This window comes from Lygodium microphyllum, chromosome 29, assembly GCF_053477565.2.
Source record: "Lygodium microphyllum isolate KBCC chromosome 29, Lygodium_microphyllum_v1.1.10, whole genome shotgun sequence".
In the NCBI taxonomy this organism is placed as follows: domain Eukaryota; kingdom Viridiplantae; phylum Streptophyta; class Polypodiopsida; order Schizaeales; family Lygodiaceae; genus Lygodium; species Lygodium microphyllum.
This window is the reverse complement of record NC_141163.1, coordinates 82,605,515-82,624,935: the sequence shown is the minus strand read 5'-3', so window position 1 is coordinate 82,624,935 and position 19,421 is coordinate 82,605,515. Positions and strand designations below refer to the sequence as shown.

At 38.6% G+C, this 19,421-nt stretch overlaps 1 pseudogene; it reads left to right on the top strand.

Annotated features, from left to right (window-relative positions):
* The first annotated feature begins 16,880 nt into the window (after nt 1–16,880).
* Nucleotides 16,881–18,554, top strand: LOC148010849 (1,4-alpha-glucan-branching enzyme 1, chloroplastic/amyloplastic pseudogene; annotated as a pseudogene).
* The last annotated feature ends 867 nt before the right edge of the window (nt 18,555–19,421 follow it).

The following is a 19,421-nucleotide window of genomic DNA, read 5'->3' as shown; positions in this document are numbered from 1 at the left end:
TCACTTTAGATACTTTACAAGGTATACCAAATCCCCATTCTTTATTAACGATGAAATGTCTTGTGCATGGTAAAGAAAAGATTGTTTTACATGATGATGGGAGTACACACAATTTTATTTTTGCAAAATTGGTCAAAGAATTGAATTTACATACTTTTTCTACTCATTATCGCATCAAGGTTGCATTCTTAGGTACTAGATACAATGGAACACAAGAAGTGCATGATTTAGAAATTAAAATTGGTGATTATGTTGAATGTAGAAATTTCTTAGTTGTGTCTTTGCAATCTAGTGACATTATCTTAGGAATGCCTTGGCATCAACAGTATAATCCCGATATAGATTATTCCACACATTCAATGAAGATTCATTCTCATGGAAAACAAATCACATTGCATGATATGCACACTTTTGATCATTTTCCATTGCTTAGTCATACAAGGGCAAAACGTGTGTTAAGAAAATGTAGCAAATCCTACTTAATTTGGGTGAATGAAATTGAAGTTAAGGAAAATAAGATGCATCCTAGATACGCACAATTTCTCTCACAATTTAAAGATAGTTTTGTTGCTGATTTACCACCTGGTTTACCACCCACACATCCTAAAGATCATAAAATATACTTAATTCTAGGTTCTCAACCACCATGTAAAGTACCTTATTGACATAATCAAATTGAACAGAAAGAAATTCAAACTCAAGTTGAAGAATTATTAACCCAAGGACTCATTAGGCCTAGTAGTTCTCCATTTGGTGCACCTATCCTATTAGTTAAAAAGAAAAACAACACCTATAGGATGTGCATTGATTATCGTGCCCTAAATCAAATCACTGTCAAGAATAGATATCCGATCCCTAAGGTAGACGACCTCATGGATAAACTATAAGGGGCTGCAATATTTAGCAAAATAGATCTTAAATCAAGATACCATCAAGTACGATTGGACACATCTGACATTTTCAAAACTGCATTTAGAACTCAATTTGGACATTTTGAATTCCTTGATATGCCTTTCGATTTAATTAATGCACCTACATTCAGTCGTATGATGAATCACATGTTTTTGAAACATCAACATTGTGTCATTGATTTCTTTGACGACATATTGGTTTTCAGTAAGAATGAGAATGAGCATTATGAACTTTTATCTTTGGTTTTCAAATTATTGAAAGAGAATCAATTATATGCAAACGCTGAAAAGAGTGAATTTTTCCAAACACAAATTGAATACTTAGGACATATTGTTTCATCTGAAGGTATTAAAGTTGACCCTAAAAAAGATAGAAGCAATTTTGAATTGGCTGATACATAAAAATGTGCATGAATTACATTCTTTCTTAGGTCTTGCTAACTTTTACAGAAAATTTGTGAGAAATTTTTCATTGCTTGCATTACCTTTGACAAAATTATTAAAGGAATCATTGGTTTGAAAATCAACAAAAGTCTTTTGATTTACTGAAACATGCCTTAACACATGCTCCTGTATTGCAACTCCTTGACTTTAATAGACCATTTTTCCTTATGCAAGATTCCCATCCCATAGCCTACTCTAGCTACAAGCTTAAACCCTCTGAACTTAAATATTCTACCTATGATAAGAAATTGCTAGTTGTAGTACAAGCTTTACGTCAATGGAAACACTATTTAATGGGATCTGAATTCATTATTAAAATTGACCAACAAATTATCAAACATCTCCTTAGTCAACCACACGTATATGACTGACACATTAAATGGGATGCTTTTATTCAAAGTTTTCATCCACTTATCCAATATCAACCTGAAAAAGAAAATATTGTTGCCGATGCCTTGAGTAGAAGACCAACTATTCATAATATCTCTGTGATATCTTTTGATTCCCTTATCCCTATGAAATATACCTATGATCAAGACCCCAGTTTTCAAGCTAATTGGAATAAATTAATTGCCAATAACTGGATTCCAATTGATTCATTGTCTTAGGCTAATGGATTTATGTTTTATGAGAAAAGGTTATGTGTAACTTTTCCATCTAGAACATTTGTGTTGCACGATATTCATTGTCCCCCATATCAAGGCCATAGAGGTATTATTTCCACTTTACGTACATTGATTAAAGATTTTTATTGGCCACAGATGGAATCTGATGTTTCTAACTTTATATCTGAGTGTTTAATTTGTCAAAGAGTTAAGCAACACCATGGTAAGCAGTATGGTTTGTTAATGCCTTTACCAATTCTTGAGAGACCATGGGAATATATTTCAATGGATTTTATTACTGTTTTGCCTAACACTCAAGCTAATCACGATATGATTTGGACTATTGTAGATCAGCTTAGCAAACATGCATATTTCATTCCATGTAAGAAAACATTAACTACATCTCAAGTTACTCAATTGATTCTGAAAACTGTTTTCACTAACCATGGTTTACCAAAAGTTATTATTTATGATCGTGATTCTAGATTCTGCAATAATTTTTGGACTACTTTGTTTACAAACTTAGGAACAAAGATTGATTTTTCATATGCATTTCAATGGACAAACAGAAGCTACAAACAACACAATCTTGGATCTTTTACGTGCATACACAATTTCAAAACCACAAACATGGGATACACACTTGCATTTACTTTAGTTTGCATACAATAACACTCCACGTACAGCTATACAAAAATCACATTTTGAAATAATTTATGGATATAGATTGTCTACACCTATTACTTGATTGTCAAACAAAGTTAAAGCTGCTGATGATATTGACAATATACATGCTACTATTTTTTATGAAGTTAAAGATATGATTTTAAAAGCCAAGCAATCATATACTAAACAAGAAAACAAGAAAAGAAAAGCTATGAATTTCATAGTTGATGATTATGTTTGGTTACGAAATTGAAAAGCGAAGACTACAAAATGTAGAGAAACACCCTGTTGTTAAGTTAGCTCCTAGATTTTATGGACCTATGACAATGTCTTTAAATTAGAACTACCCCAACACTGGAAAATCCACAATACTTTTCATATCAGTTTGTTACGATCTTTCAAAGGCCAATTACCTATCCACCCTATCTATAAAAATCCTCCTTTGTTAGAAGAAGACCTAAGACTATTTTAGATATCGACTTTATGACTACTAGAACTTGCCGTAGATACTTTAGATATTTTGTAAAATTTAAAAATCATCATGTTGAAGAGGCCCAATGGATGCACACTTGTGACCTAAGTGCCTACCCCTCACTGCTCGCTCCACATTGAACTAATAGCAATTGAGGATAATTGCTATCCCACCCCAGGGGTATGATGCCAGGAGGCATATTCAAGGGTGGATTCCGTAAAATTATATTTATTTGCCAGGGCTCGTACACAAGGTGGATTCCTTGTGCGAAAAGTTGATGGAGACGCCCGAAAAGGAGAGGCAAAAACGTTTTGATTAAACCTTTAAACAAATCAAGCTTAAAACCTTTTAAGCTTTTAAGCTGAAACTCTCCAAAGCTCCAATCTCTCCCATAGCGGGCATTCACACTCGCCTTATCCCAAACCAGTTTTCAACCTCCCTGTAAGCCCCTGTTCACACCTACACTGTGACAGAGACAAATTCCAGCAAGCAGAGAATCACACGTAGACTATGCGGAAGGCATATCCGCTTGGAAGAAGACTGACATCAATTTCCGTAATCATGTGAAGAAGAAAGATTGCTAAAAAGCCACAAAAAAAAAAAGCAAGCCTTGTAAACCCAACCTTGAGCTACACTCATCCCGCTAACAGGATTTCTAGTGTGTGAGGTTGTTTGAAATTTTGCAGGATGGTTGATCAAAATATAGAAGATTTTATGGCCGAAGGTGATCTACCGGAACCAACGATGGAACAGAAACTGGACCTAATTATGATGCAACTTCAAGAGGAATGAAGAGCGCGTCAAACTTTGCAAGCTCAATTGGCTAGTCTTTAATGATCTACTGCCAATCAAGATGGACCGCAACCTGAAGATATTATATGACTTACGATCGATGCGACACTTGAAGCACAATCTATTCGGAAAGAAGCCAAGATAAGTAAAAGAAATTTCAAATTTTATACTTTCAATGGGTTACGCGATGGAAAGACTGTACTTGCTTTTATCAGTCAGTTTGATGATTATTTCCATGAAGAACAGTATGCCAAAAAAGATAAAATTAAGTGTGTCACTAATCATTTAGTGGACAGAGCATCCCTATGGTGGACTATTGTCCGCAAAAGCATTGATTGTCCTACTACTTGGGAGACTTGGTGGACTGTCTTCCTATGTTGGGGGGTCTCATAACTGTCCAATGCATCCAACAACAAGCATTAAGGAAGGAGGTTGGCAATTTATTTTTGTATTGATGATCTCAAAGCATAAGTCTAAAGCAATTGGTATGATGATTAGTATCTATTTAATAGTGATGGTCTTCAATGGTGGTTTACTCGATTAGCTTTGTGTAGTCAACATATTCCCAATACTATTCTTGTAGATATGGTTTTTGGTATGTGTGTTGCAAATTGAGAGGATCAATTAGTAGAAATGGTTTTTGATTTTGTTTAGAGTGACTGTATTGAAGACCACTATTATAGTGGTAATAACAATAGTCTTTGCCAAAGGAGGCATATTCCTTCTCTTCTATGATGCTCTTCTTCATAGATTGTTTTCTTTTGAGGGAAATTGGCATGAAGTGATTCATGGATATTGGACAAGATTGTTGGCTTCAATGCTTGGTTGATAGTGTGGGTTTATCTTCTTGGATTGTTGTGTCTTAGGGACACTAAATATTTCTAGAGAGAATGTTTAAGCTAGGATCCGTCACATTGAAGCTAAATATCAAGCCAGAAACCTATATTCATGCTCCTTTCTTCTCTTATCTTTGGGTTGTTACTAGGGTTTTCTCTAATCACTACTTGTGTGACATATTTTTTTGGTGTCTCCACTATGGAGCATCAATGATGGTGTTGGTGTTTTAGGCTTATAGTTTATGAGTTACATGATGGCTAGCTTTCATGAAAGATTGGATGAAGATGTCAATGCATGGATTACATATGTTGAAAAGTGCATGTAAAGGTTTCATGTAGTGGATGATGAAGCGAAGGTGGATTTTACTTTGCAAGGATTTGCAACCTATGCCTTAGAAATCATCAACTGTGTACAAACGATATTGTTAGCAGTTGGGAAATCTTATCACAATTTTTACAAAGTCTCTTCTTTGTTCACCGTATGGGTTTTGGTATGAGTAATTAGCCATACATACAATTTAGGGTTTGTACCATCATTGTCTCAATGAGATTAAGGAGATGGGATGCTATTATGAGGGTTACATAGATGTATTGTATTCGATGCAATGGAAAGTATAGGATCTGGCATATGGGGTATATGGAACTAGCACAATTCAGTATGTGGAAAAGGATACATGCATGTATGTAGATGAGAGGGAAAGATGTACATCATTGGATGCTCCTTTGGCTATGGATGAAGTTCTTTCTTATGCATATACTATTGTCATACCCAGTGACATAAAAGAGGAGGAGGGCTTCCATAAGTCTCTTTCATTAGAGCATGCTTCAAGTGTCACATCAATCATACATCCTATAATATCTTCAGGTTGTTGTAGTCCATCTTGATCGGCAGTAGATCGTTGAAGACTAGCCAATTGAGCTTGCAAAGTTTGACATGCTCTTTGTTCCTCTTGAAGTTGCATCATAATTAGGTCTAGTTTTTGTTCGATCGTTGGTTCCAGTAGATCACCTTCGGCCATAAAATCTTCCATATTTTGATCGATCATCTTGCAAAATTTCAAACAATCTCACACACTCGAAATCCTATTAGCGGGATGAGCGTAGCTTAAGGTCAGATTTACAATGCTTGCTTATTTTTTTTAGTGGCTTTTTTGCAATCTTTTTTCTTCACGGTTACGAAAATTGATGTCGGTCTTCTTCCAAGTGGATATGTCTTCCGCATAGTCTCATGTGATTCTCTGCTTGTTACTGGAATTCGTCTCTGTCACAATGCAGGTGTAAATAGGGGCTTGCAAGGAGGTCGAAAACCGGTCGAGTGTGAATGCCCACTATGGGAGAGATTGGAGCTTTGGAGAGTTTAAGCTTAAAAGCTTAAAAGTTTTTAAGCTTGATTGTATTAAAGCTTTAATCAAAACATTTTTTCCTGAATCAAAATGACCAGGATGAGAGGATGTGGGCGCTGAATTCGACGCCGTTCAGCACATCCTGCCACCACCGTTCGCCTGAATTTAAAAGTTAAGATTTTTAAGCTTAAACAATAAGCTTATTAAGATTTAGTAATTATAATTGGCACTCTGTTTGTCTAAGAAGAATAAGACTTAGTAAAGGAAGTTCCCGGGTGGTCCTCCGCCTCCGGAGAGTGGCCCCTCGCTATCCGATAGCATAGCAGGGGGTTCTTCATTGCCAAGAATGCGCTAGTATTGACGGATTGTTGCGAGACTAACTAAAGATCCCATTCGTTCTAGGAGCTTTGCCTTCGTGCAAAATGGTAAGCAATTGGAAGCCCTCGATCTTAGCTTCGCTTTGATACCACTGGTGCGCAAATCGGATGCCATATGCGTACGTAGCAAGTGCCGAAAGATCCCCAAAAACAAAGAACTCTACTTTTTGCTCAAAATCCAAGAGAATAGACTTGCACGACATGAAGCAAGAAGACAAATTGGGTACAGTCTCCCCCCCATGCCTTGTGTGAGCACTCCACAAAGCATGTATTTAATATTTTATTCATCTCCAAGCTCAAAAATAGCCCAAATTTACAATTAGCATGCTTTAGTTTTTGTGTTTGCTTTTGTCCAAATAAAGAATAAAGCGGTTGGGCGCCCTAAGAGTCGAGCTATGCCCAAATACAATGACCAATAATGAATATTTAAATCGTGTGCCCATGCGCATACAAAATAATAAATATATGTCAAGTACTTCAATAAATAAGCGCATCAAAATAAATATTGACGCCACGCCTAAGATACGCACCTATCAAAAATTATAACTTCTTTTAAATAACTTGAATACACACTATCGCCTAGTGCTTCCCAACACCACCGCCGCCTACTCTACACGTCAAACTGAAGCATTCACAATTGTTAGAAAATAATAAAATTAAACCGACAAAAGTAAATAAATAGCAGTCTTCAGATACAAAATAAATAAATAGGTTGGAACTGTGTCCTAACCTTAATTTAATACGATGTGCACTCTAAATTCATAAATTTTTATTAATTTAAATATGCATTTTGCGAAATCACCCACTTGCACATTAAGTTAACGTGACGCCCGAAAAGGCCAGGCCTCCCCATCAACTTTTCGCACAAGGAATCCACCTTGTGTACGAGCCCCGGCAAATAAATATAATTTTACAAAATCCATCACAAAACCTCACGGAATCCATCGTGGAATATGCCTCTTGGCATCACTCTATAATCTACTAAGTTTAACAACCTGCTTTCTTTGATCGTAGCTCCTGAACTAGCCAAAGACAATAATCCCTTCCTTCACACGTAAGGTTCTTTGAAGCTTCAGTGTATATTCCAACACATGCAACTTTGATTGAATCAATAAGTAGCTCCAATAGAAAAACATGGCTGCCGAGATGGACAAACTACCACAATCAATGTTGCCTTCACGACTACAAAAATGAGTATGAGGTGTCCGCCAAGCTCATTCCAAGGCACACCTTTAGTAGTCCATCAGTAGGTTTTCCAAATGACACCGCATGGTGCTCCCTTGGAGTATCACGAGGTTTGTCACTTAGACCCTACTGAGCCTACATCGCAACGAAAGAGTTCCGGCTGAACCCTCTAGGATCAACCTAAATTTTCAGGTTCCTAAAATCAGTCGGGTCTCCTTACAATCAGCTAGTGTCAGTAATTTTGAGTTTCCACTTCCTACAAGATTACTTGAACTGAAGCAAACTTTCCATTGCACTTGGTTCAAAGAGAATGGGAGATGAAGGGGAGTGCGGTACATCAACCCTCCTATCCATAAGGCAAAATCTGATTTCGGCCCCCTAAAACAATGCAAGTCGGTTCTACCTAGCAAGTAGTTGGTTAATTTATCATCTTCTTATTTCTATCGCCAATTTAGAAAAGCTCCAAGGTAACTAGGACCACCCTACAGTTGGGGGATGGACCCATCGGGGTCACGCCCAACCGCTTTCCTTTGATGACAGTATCATCTTTAGTTTTTTAATTACCTACATCACATTTATTGAAACATATACAACCAGCTTTCTTAATTAGTTTGTCAAGCCACATGTTCCTTCACGTAATTTATATATTATATTGGAAGTTTATTACAATTTTTATATTTCCAATCCTGCAAAAGATATACAGAATTCCACAAGTGTATTTTTTCCACCAAGATTTCACCCTTGTAACTAGTATTAGGGTTCTGGGATCCCATCCTAAGTCACGAAGAGGCTCGTTAGATTCTAGGAGTAATGTAGAATTCACGACTAGAGTCCCCCCCTCTAACATCCACATTTCTTCATATTTTTTTAGATTCCGTCCAATATCTTCTTAGCATTGATCTGTCCTAAGAAATAGTGAATTTCCTAGTAAAAATACATCGATGAGACAATTTGCATGGCTTTTAAATAGACTTTTGCAAGCATTAATCAGTACTTAACCTTGCCGCGTTTGATAGTAGATATATTCAATTTATTTTATTTAACTAATCTTGAATACGCATGTAATCCTTTACTTATTTCGTACAATATCCACCTACAATTATTTCCATCATAATTCTATGGATTCTAATCTTTATTAATCTAGCTACAAATCATAGATAGCAATTAATAATTTATGCATGTATTAATCATGCTCTCTAGATGAAAGTTATCATTTCGTGTAAGTGTAAATATGAAAGCTAATATTTTATGTACTTAATTTTTATATGGATACTCTCCATGCAATTTAACAACTAGTTCTTGTACCATTTAATGCAAAAGCTAACATTTTATGAAAAAATTCAACAAAAACATTATTATTTTATGTGACGATATGAAAATAATAGCCTATTTTTGAGTTGTGAATAACTTGGTTTGGCACAATGACATTGGGAATCTCATCTTTGCTTGCACTTGCATTCGTCACACCTGATGTACCATTAGTAGGTGCAACTCTAACAACCTCGAGCACTCCCATATCTCTGGCAATAACCATTCTTTGACCAATTGCGGTGGATCTCATGGTCTTTGTGCCTCTTGCTTTGGAGCCATCGTTCGCAAGTAGTTTTGAGAGATAAAGAAGGAGGAATGAAACTCGGGATGGGAGAGCTTGAGAGAACATTACCTAGTTGAAGACCGAGAGAGGGGGAATTGAACTAACTCTCTCCCTCTCTAACTTTCTCTCTCCCAGTCTCTCTCTCTCTCTCTCTCTCTCTCTCTCTCTCTCTCTCTCTCTCTCTCTCTCTCTCTCTCTCTCTCTCTCTCTCTCTCTCTCTCTCTCTCTCTCTCTCTCTCTCTCTCTCTCTCTCTCTCTCTCTCTCTCTCTCTCTCTCTCTCTCGGTATCCTTTTGCCTCCACAACCTAGTAGAGGGCATGCCTTTATACAGGCAGAAGGGAGTGCATGCTACCTCTCCCTTCCCCTCTTTTTCTCCTCTCTTTATGCTTAAAACAGTTCCTTCACTCGAGCTTCACTCAGAGATGATGACGAGAATGATGATAATAAAGATGATGATGACGATGATGATGCTGATGGATGATGATGACGATGATTATACTGATGGTAAGGTGCCCACGGCCTGTTTGATTTGGAGGCGGCCTTCTTTTTTGTGGAAACTAATCAGTCGACACCACTATTTTTTTTAAACCTTTTTCTTTATAACATTAATTTTCTTTAACATTAGTTATTATAAGCTACTAATCTTACTAACTATTAACTTACTAGCTAATGTATAAACTAACTTATGAACTAACTAACTTACTTACTGGCTTATTAACTTACTAACTTATTACTGATGACACTCAAAGAAGCATAAAAACAAGGCACAAAAATGTCCATGCACATATAACAATTTTATCTTTTGTAAAGGGGATAACATTTACATTGTTACAAAATCACTAAAATACACACCTATATGAGGGGGCCACATCCACATCCACATACACCATAATAAATAAATTGTATACACAAAAGTGTTACGTGCATGCATTTGTGAAGGGTAGGAATACTCAAAATTAAAGGCCAAAGGTCTTATCATATCAAATGTATCAAAGTTTCAAAGAAATAATAAAAATACATGCATTTGTGAAGGGTAGGAATACTCAAAATTAAAGGCCAAAGGTCTTATAATATCAAATGTATCAAAGTTTCAAAGAAATAATAAAAATACGACGGGGTGTGCTTTTTGGGGACGAGGTGGGGTGGAGTGCACAAATGGTTATGTGCCTCTTTCCCTTCTCTCTCTTGTCCAATTGCATATTCTCCTTTTCGGTGGTGCAAAAAGTTGTTCTCTCTCCTCTCTCATCTGTCTTTTGTGCAGAAATTCTTCTTTTCCCTTTTGTTCTTGTATAATGGTTGAAGCTATGGATGAAGATGATGAAGATAACGAATCAGTTCATTATTAAGTGGAAGATTTATGGTTTCTTTTCAGTTTTGAGATTAATGGCTCAGCCATGTGCATAGATTTTGCATGCTTCTACCTTGGTTTCATGTTCATTTTCTGCCATGGGAGGGTTGCTGTCATTTTTGGTGTGCAGCCCCGGGGAAGAAGCTGATCTCAACAACTACAATTGCTGAGAGATTCTATGGATAGTAGCACGAAGCAGAAGAAGAAGCAACATTAGAAAGAATAAGAAAAATACATAAAGATGGTGATGCAATGTGCAAGAATGCAATGTTTCTCTACATATTTCGATAGCCACAATTGAATAGTTATCTTCTGCTGCGAACCTGTCCACAAAATTCATGCTGTCTCCGAGAACACGATTTTTCTTTCATGGTCCCTTGCAATGAAGATCAAGCAAGGGGTTTCAGAGTAGGGCGATCAAATACAAAAAACAGGAAGAGAAAGCAGAAGAAGAAGAAAATAATTTGAGCTATTTGGAGCAGGAGAAGGCACAGTTTTTCTGAAGAAGAATAAGAAGAAGAACGTGAATATGATGACGTTGTGCTCACACTGTCATAAAATCTCAACAGCAAAAGCTTAAACCTTGCTTCTCTATGAAGTTCCCATTCAAATAATAAGCACACACTCAAAGTAGACTCAGAGCAAGAACAACATCATCATCCTCCTCCAAAGCAGCACCAACAGACAGATGCAAAGGGAAACATGGCCAACATTGATTTTAATGAATGATGAATTCCTGCGGTAAGAAAATGCAAACGTTCAGAGGAAGAGGAGGAGGAAGATTATTCGAATGAGAGAGTGGAATGGAAGCCTTGATATCCCGGTTGTGGTTCACCCTGTTTCCTACTAAGTAGTACAAGATCGTGGTCGTGGGGCTAGACAACGCAGGAAATACCACCACCCTCTATCAACTCCATCTCGGTGAAGTGGTTGTCACACAACCCACCATCGAAAGCAAGTAGCAAGTCTGATTCGATCAGGTCTTTTACTTCCTGGGCCACTGCGTCGACATTGGATTGGATTCCGCACACAACCATCTCAACGACAGCAGGCACTCACGTTAGAAGGCAGAAGGGAAAAGAAAGATCAGGCAAGAAAGCGGAAGACATGAAAGAGAAAGGGACATCTGAGACAGAGAGCGAGTGAGGGAGAGAGAGAGAATGCCCTCTCGCAATGCATTGGGGATGCCGCCCAGGCAGCCCTTGACACTTGCCCACAAAGTTGCAAGTTCCATCTGCCATCGCAACTTCATCGGTCCTAATCCATCCCGTAGTAATGTATGACCTCCTTTTGAACCACAAACACAGAGAGAGAATGAGGGAGAGAGAGAGAATGCCCTTAACCCTAGCAGGAAATACCCTCGCTATTACCGGTGAAGGCAAAGAGAGGTTTTTTATCGGCACAAGAGAGAGAGAGAGAGAGATGGCATCGAAGTGCATACAAAAGGAGCCCCACATCCTGCAGCGCTGGGCCTATCGGTGAGGACATGTTCCATTGGCAAGCCGCCATCATGGGCCCTGCCGATAGCCCCTATGCAAGCGGTGTCTTCTTCGTCATGATCCATTTCCCTCCCGACTACCCTTTCAAGCCTCCTAAAGTGAACTTTTAGACAAAGGTCTATCATCCCATCCACCATAGCTGCGCCCGTCGCCATAGCCATGCTCGTCTCAGAGGAGAAGAGGCGGAGAGAGAGAGAGAGAGAGAGAGAGAGAGAGAGAGAGAGAGAGAGAGAGAGAATGGTAGGAGTTGGTCCACTATTGCAAGATTGGGAGCCCGTGGTTATCAGGAAGAAAGCTCCAAATGCTGCCGCTAAAAGAGACGAGAAGGCTGTGAATGCTACCCCAGCAAGGGGGTTGGCCCCACTGCTGCGATGGTGCAGACCGGACAGAGATGTGAGGAGGCGCTCCTCCACAGTGGTAGAGCAATCCTCATCGTCTTCTTCTTGTTCTTGAATTCTTGAAACGGATCATTTGCTTCGAGAATCTGCCCGTCTGGCTGCTGGTATCTACCATTGCGGCCTTTCCTTTTCTTGTTTTGTCTGGTGAGGGAGTTTCTGTCGATCTTGGCACGATCCATTTCTTCCCTGAAAGCCTGTACCAAGGAGGCCACAAGATGATCGGAAGCCAGACGGGGCATGGTGATGAAACACAGAAGGCGAGAACAGAAAGAGGAGAGAGGGAGAAGGAGAGGATGTGGGAGCGGGAGTATGGTGAGAATATCTGCCTTCGGAGCAAGGCTGAGATGGAACTGCTGAGAGAAGGCTGAATTCTTCCGGGTGATGCAAGATCAGCAAGAGGCCATCAAGCATATCAGACAAGAAGAATAGAAAGTGAAGAAGAGGCACAAGGATTCACAACGGCAAATTTGTTCTCCAAAAGATGGATCCAAAGCGACAGATTTCTTCTTTCTCTCCTCATTAAACAATCCATTAAAGAAACCCTACCTCTAAAGTTTAGTTCACACGCAGTCTTTAACCTCTTGTACTTCACACAGACCAATTATAATAATGGTCAAGTCAAAACTACACTAAAGGCAATGTCCAAAACAAATAGGTTACGGGAGGAGAAAGCTTGGTGGGAATGGCATCTTCCTTTCCTCTCCATATCTCATTCTCAGTCTACCCTTTCCATCTTCCCCTCAACAAGAATGGATAAACCCTAAAAAGAACCTAAGTTTAACCATTTATTAAATTTAAAAAAATCATAGAAATTTTAGTCTTTAAAGGTAAAAACATTATTCCCATGCTTCATTTCTCCATCCATTGCCCCTTTATTATGCCTCCTTCTCTCTAGGCTCATCACCCCCTAATCTTATTCTCCTCTACCAATTTCATTCCCCTCCCTTTCCCATGTGGCAACGGAGATCACAAAGGACAAACAAGTATTTTTCTAAAATATTTAAAAGAACATTTCTCAAATCTAATAATTAAGAAAAAGCTAAAAGCAATACATTAAAAATGTACAATGAAAGTGGTTATTCCTATGCTCTACCCTCTTTTCCTACATAACTTTCCCATTAGCCTCACCTACTCCCCAAAGTTTCCCATTCACCCCCTTATCAGCACCACTAATTGCTTATGTGGCCCCCTCTTGTTTTTCCCCTCTTCTTTAATCATTATGAACATGCAATACAAACACATTGACCTTTTAAATCAAGCTTACACCAATTACCCTAGGAACATATCCTATAGAAAATCCAAAGGCATATTCTCATGCTCTCCTCTTTTTCAATACACAAGTGATAGCTTCATTTTGATGAGATGCCCTTTGAGTCACATAGTGAAGGAAGTCATTCTTCTTTCCTTTATTGGATGGAGAGGTTATACTTGTGATTCCATGTGGAAGACTGAACCCTATCCTTTGAAGACTAGTAAATATTTTCAGTGTGGGAGTATTTGAGGCAGGAGTTCCCTTACTCCGGTGGTCGTGGATTTGGAGTCCCATACCCTACCATGGCTAGGCCTCATCCTTGTGATCAAAGTGTTTTTTACTAACAATTTTGGAAGTTTTTTGTGTTAGACTGTGGTTCTTCTTTGACAAGGTTCACGAGGACGCTTCACATTTCAGTGTGGGAGGAATATGATGACACTCAAAGAAGCATAAAAACAAGGCACAAAATGTCCATGCACATATAACAATTTTATCTTTTGTAAAGGGGATAACATTTACATTGTTACAAAATCACTAAAATACACACCTATATGAGGGGGCCACATCCACATCCACGTACACCATAATAAATAAATGGTATACACAAAAGTGTTACGTCCATGCATTTGTGAAGGGTAGGAATACTCAAAATTAAAGGCCAAAGGTCTTATAATATCAAATGTATCAAAGTTTCAAAGAAATAATAAAAATACGAAGGGGTGTGCTTTTTGGGGAAGAGATGGGGTGGAGTGCACGAATGGTTATGTGCCTCTTTCCCTTCTCTCTCTTGTCCAATTGCATATTCTCCTTTTTGGTGGTGCAAAAAGTTGTTCTCTCTCCTCTCTCATCTGTCTTTTGTGCAGAAATTCTTCTTTTCCCTTTTGTTCTTGTATAATGGTTCAAGCTATGGATGAAGATGATGAAGATAATGAATCGGTTCATTATTAAGTGGAAGATTTGTGAAGGGTAGGAATACTCAAAATTAAAGGCCAAAGGTCTTATAATATCAAATGTATCAAAGTTTCAAAGAAATAATAAAAATACGAAGGGGTGTGCTTTTTGGGGAAGAGGTGGGGTGGAGTGCACAAATGGTTATGTGCCTCTTTCCCTTCTCTCTCTTGTCCAATTGCATATTCTCCTTTAAGGTGGTGCAAAAATTTGTTCTCTCTCCTCTCTCATCTGTCTTTTGTGCAGAAATTCTTCTTTTCCCTTTTGTTCTTGTATAATGGTTGAAGCTATGGATGAAGATGATGAAGATAACGAATCGGTTCATTATTAAGTGGAAGATTTATGGTTTCTTTTTAGTTTTGAGATTAATGGCTCAGCCATGTGCATAGATTTTCCATGCTTCTACCTTGGTTTCATGTTCATTTTCTGCCGTGGGAGGGTTGCTGTCAATTACTAACTAACTTATATTTACATGGGAATATTACATCCTCCTCCCCTTAGAGGAATCAAGATATCCTCATATGGAGAGAAACTGTAGGTATTATTGATAAAGAACATTCTCATCTATCCATGTAGCATCTTCTTCAGGATAATCTTTCCACTGGACAAGATATTCTCTAAGGGTTCTACTTCTCAATTTTCTCTCTCTTACATCAATTACTCTATCAGGTTGTAGCTCAAGGACTTATTGGCTAAGTATTATGACTTGTTGATCATCAAGGATATGGTTAGGGTTACCTGCATATGCTTTCAATAAGCTAACATGAAATACATTGTGGATTTTTAAATTCTCAAGGAGTTGTATCTTGTAAGGGCTTGGTCCTAAGCACTTGAGAACCTTGTAGGGTCCACAATACCTTAGACTTAGCTTCTTAAATTCTTCTAAAGACAAGGAACTCTTCTTTGGATGGACACGGACGAAGACCATGTCTCTTTCTTTGAGGATTTGTTCTTGCCTTTCCAAATCAACATACACCTTTTGTCGGCCGTCTGTGGTAGCTTGAATATCTTGTCTGATAATCTTGATTTGATCATCCATTTCTTCTAACATTTTTCTCAAAGCTTCTACCCTTAGAATAGGATCGTAAAAATTAAATGGCATATGACAATCTTGACCATATAGAGCCTGAAATGGAGTCATCTGAATACTATGATAGGAGGCATTATAAGAAAATTCCACTAAAGGTAGATATTGAATCCACCTTCTTGGTTCCTTGCTACAATATGCGTGCAGAATATTCGAGGGAGCTTCTCTCCTTTTTTATTATTATTTAATTTTCTCTCTTTTTTTACAAAAAAAGGGGGATTGTGAGGTTGTCGACGCTGATAAAGATGATGATGAGGATGATGATAATAAAGATGATGAGGATGGTGATGATGATGATGATGACGACGACGATGACGACGACGACGACGACGATGATGATGATGATGATGATGATGATGATGATGATGATGATGTTGATGTTGATGTTGATGGTAAGGCCCGCAGTTGTTTGATTTGGAGGCGGCCTTCTTTTCGACGTGGTAATAGATCGGTCAACATCACTCTTTTTTTAATCTTTTTCTTTTTAATGTTAGCTATTATAAGCCACTAACCTCACTAACTATTAACTTACTAGCTAATATATAAACTAACTTATGAACTAACTTACTTACTTACTAACTTATTAACTTACTAATTTATTACTAACTTATATTTGCACGGTGTCGTACTGCTGTGCATCCAAGGTGTGGAATCCACCAAAAAGTTGTGTGTATGGGATTTGATACTTTGTACATACTTAGTCGTTATGTTTGCTCTTTTATTCTACGTGGGTAATATAGTGAAGAGGGGTTTGGTGCAAGAGGAACTTATCCGTAATGCTCTGGTTGACATGTACGCTAAATGTGACATGCTTGTAGAAGAACATGGAGTTTTTGATAGATTGGTAACTCGAGATGCAGTCTCATGGGCTACACTTATTTCAGGATATGCCAATTATGGGCTTTGTGAGGAAGTACTAAACTGTTTCAAAGAGATGCAAATCGAAGTACACTAGTGGATATGTATGCCAAATGTGGGAGCTTGCTTGATGTTCAACACACGTTTGATTGCCTGCCGCAACGCAATGAGTATTCTTGGAGTTCCCTTATCCTTTGCTATGTTGACATGGGGAATATGACAGTATTTTGGGCTAGCAACTGATATGGATGCAGTCAATTATTTGATGCTTGCCAATGACATGATTCATGCCCTTTATCCTAATGCTATAACAATTGGAGAAGATGTGAGTGGAATGCCAGTCTTTTCCATCCCAGTTTGCAGATGGTGGCATAGGTTTCAATTACAGGCTCCATATGGTTATTCCAGATAAATGGATTGAACTTCTATCAAAGAAAAAGGATGAAGACTGGCAAATGGGTGACATTGTGTATACACTTACAAACAGGCGGTGGAAAGAGAAATGTGTTGCCTATGCGGAAAGCCACGATCAAGCTCTTGTTGGAGATAAGACAAATGCATTCTGGCTGATGGACAAGGACATGTATGATTTTATGGCCATTGATGGCCCGACCACACCAACCATTGATCGTGGTATTGCTTTGCATAAGATGATATGATTGATTACAATGAGCTTGGGTGGAGAAGGTTATCTAAACTTTATGGGAAATGAATTTGGTCACCTTGAATGGATTGACTTTCCCAGGGGAGATCAACATCTTCACAATGGCAAATTTGTACCGGGGAACAAAAATAGTTTTGACAAATGTAGATGAAGATTTGACTTGGGTGATGCAGATTACTTGAGGTATCATTGGTTGCAGGAGTTTGATTGTGCAATGTAGCAGTTGGAAGAAACATATGGGTTTATGGTCTCTGAGCATCAGTACGTGTCACGCAAAGATGAAGGAGATAAAGTTATAGTCTTTGAGAGAGGAAATTTGGTGTTCGTTTTCAATTGTCACTGGAAAAAGAGTTTTCCAGATTATAGAGTGGGTTGCGTAAAACCTGGCAAGTACAAGGTTGTTCTGAACTCAGATGAAAAGAGGTTTGGGGGAAAAACAGGCCGCTTTTCGGATGGCTATTGTGGGGATCGAATACCTGGGGAGAAAAAGCATGGAAAACAGGCTGGAAGGAAACAGGGGATAGAGATTTAGTGCAGTCGCGGGTCTTGGCCACCACGCTTGATCGGATTGATGCCATCGTGGAATGCGCCAACTCCATTGATGGTGCTAAAGAGGCCCTTGAGGCTGAGAATTACAATTCTGCAGTCAAGTACGTGGAGGCATTCTTGCATCTTGATGCAGAGTATAGTGATTTCCCCAGCATAGCCACAGGGAAAGAAGGAGACGAAGAGTTTGGACAGCTGCTCTCAACTAATTTCGGTTATGATTGGAGTTTCTCTACGCATCTTTGCGACTAGCGGCCATAGCTTTGCAGCTAAAGCTGTAGGGCCTGCGATGAATGCACAGACGGCCTTTCATTATCAACAACAGCATCAAATCAGGTCACTAAGAAATACTGTTGGTGTGTTGCTACACAAAGATTCTTCTCTGCGGAGGCAGGACTGTCCACTCCTATGAAGGTAGGATCACAGAATTCAGAGTCAATAATTCGTGTCTCATCGGTTACCAAGTTTGAGCTCGAATTACCCAATTTGGAGTCCCTTGTTGCAAGATTCCCCAATCCAATAAAGTGTCCTGTCAACCGAAGAGACAGGGTTGATCTTCATTCCCATAGACGTGAATTGTTTTCCTCAGAGAAGAGACACAGTGCGCCATCTCCCAATCCCAAGACCTAAACCCCACATGATTCGAGTCTTGCTGAAGATCATGACACAGAACCAGATTTCCATGATCCTGCAGATTCTTCGTCTAATGCCTCAACCGCTTAGCTAATGTATTGCCTCATTTCAGTAGGACTGGACAAAACTTATGTTGGTGTAATTTCCAACTTGCAACGTAGACTTAGACAACACAATAGGGAGATCTCAGGTGGTGCAAAAGCAGCCAGAGCTGGAAGGATATGGAAGATCTTATGCTCTGTCCAAGGGTTCATAACTTATTCTAAGGCCTGTCAATTTGAATGGAGATGGAAAAATGTTTCAAAGAAAAACCTCTTCTACTAAGAAAGAGACAAATGGTGATTGTTCACTGGAAAATGCTTCATTTTTGTACTCCCACTTTGTGAGGAAAAGACAGAAAGCTTTGAAGCAAGTGCAGAATGTTAATGGATGACATTGTTTAGATATCAAGTGGCATCTCAATGTCACTACTATCTAAAAGTGGTGTCGTGTTTTGCTGATTCTTCAACAGTGAGAACTCAGAAGTATTGATTCAAGACGGACTCTTACAGCTCTACCGATGTAAAAGAGGGAGTTGCTAAGCTAGAAGGTTGTTTGTCTCATCAGTCTTCTGAAGAGTTGTTGGAATGTAAACATGAACGTTGTGGAGGTTGCCACTGTAAACTGATTTGGCTTTCTATTCATCTTCAATTATTGGCAGAAATAAAAACAGAGACTTGACATCATTTTCTCATCTTGCTTATTTGCTTGATTGATCTTCTATCTTGGAATTTCACAAGGACCTCTATGGTCACAACTTTGCTTTCGAAAACCCTTCGACAATGGGAATATTACGATGAGCAACACCAAAATATTACTTTCTTTAAACTCTCTTTAGTTCACTATCTCCACAAATCAAAGCTCCACAACCATCACCTAAGCGAATAGAAAACTTGAAGCTACCATTGACAAAATAGCTACCAG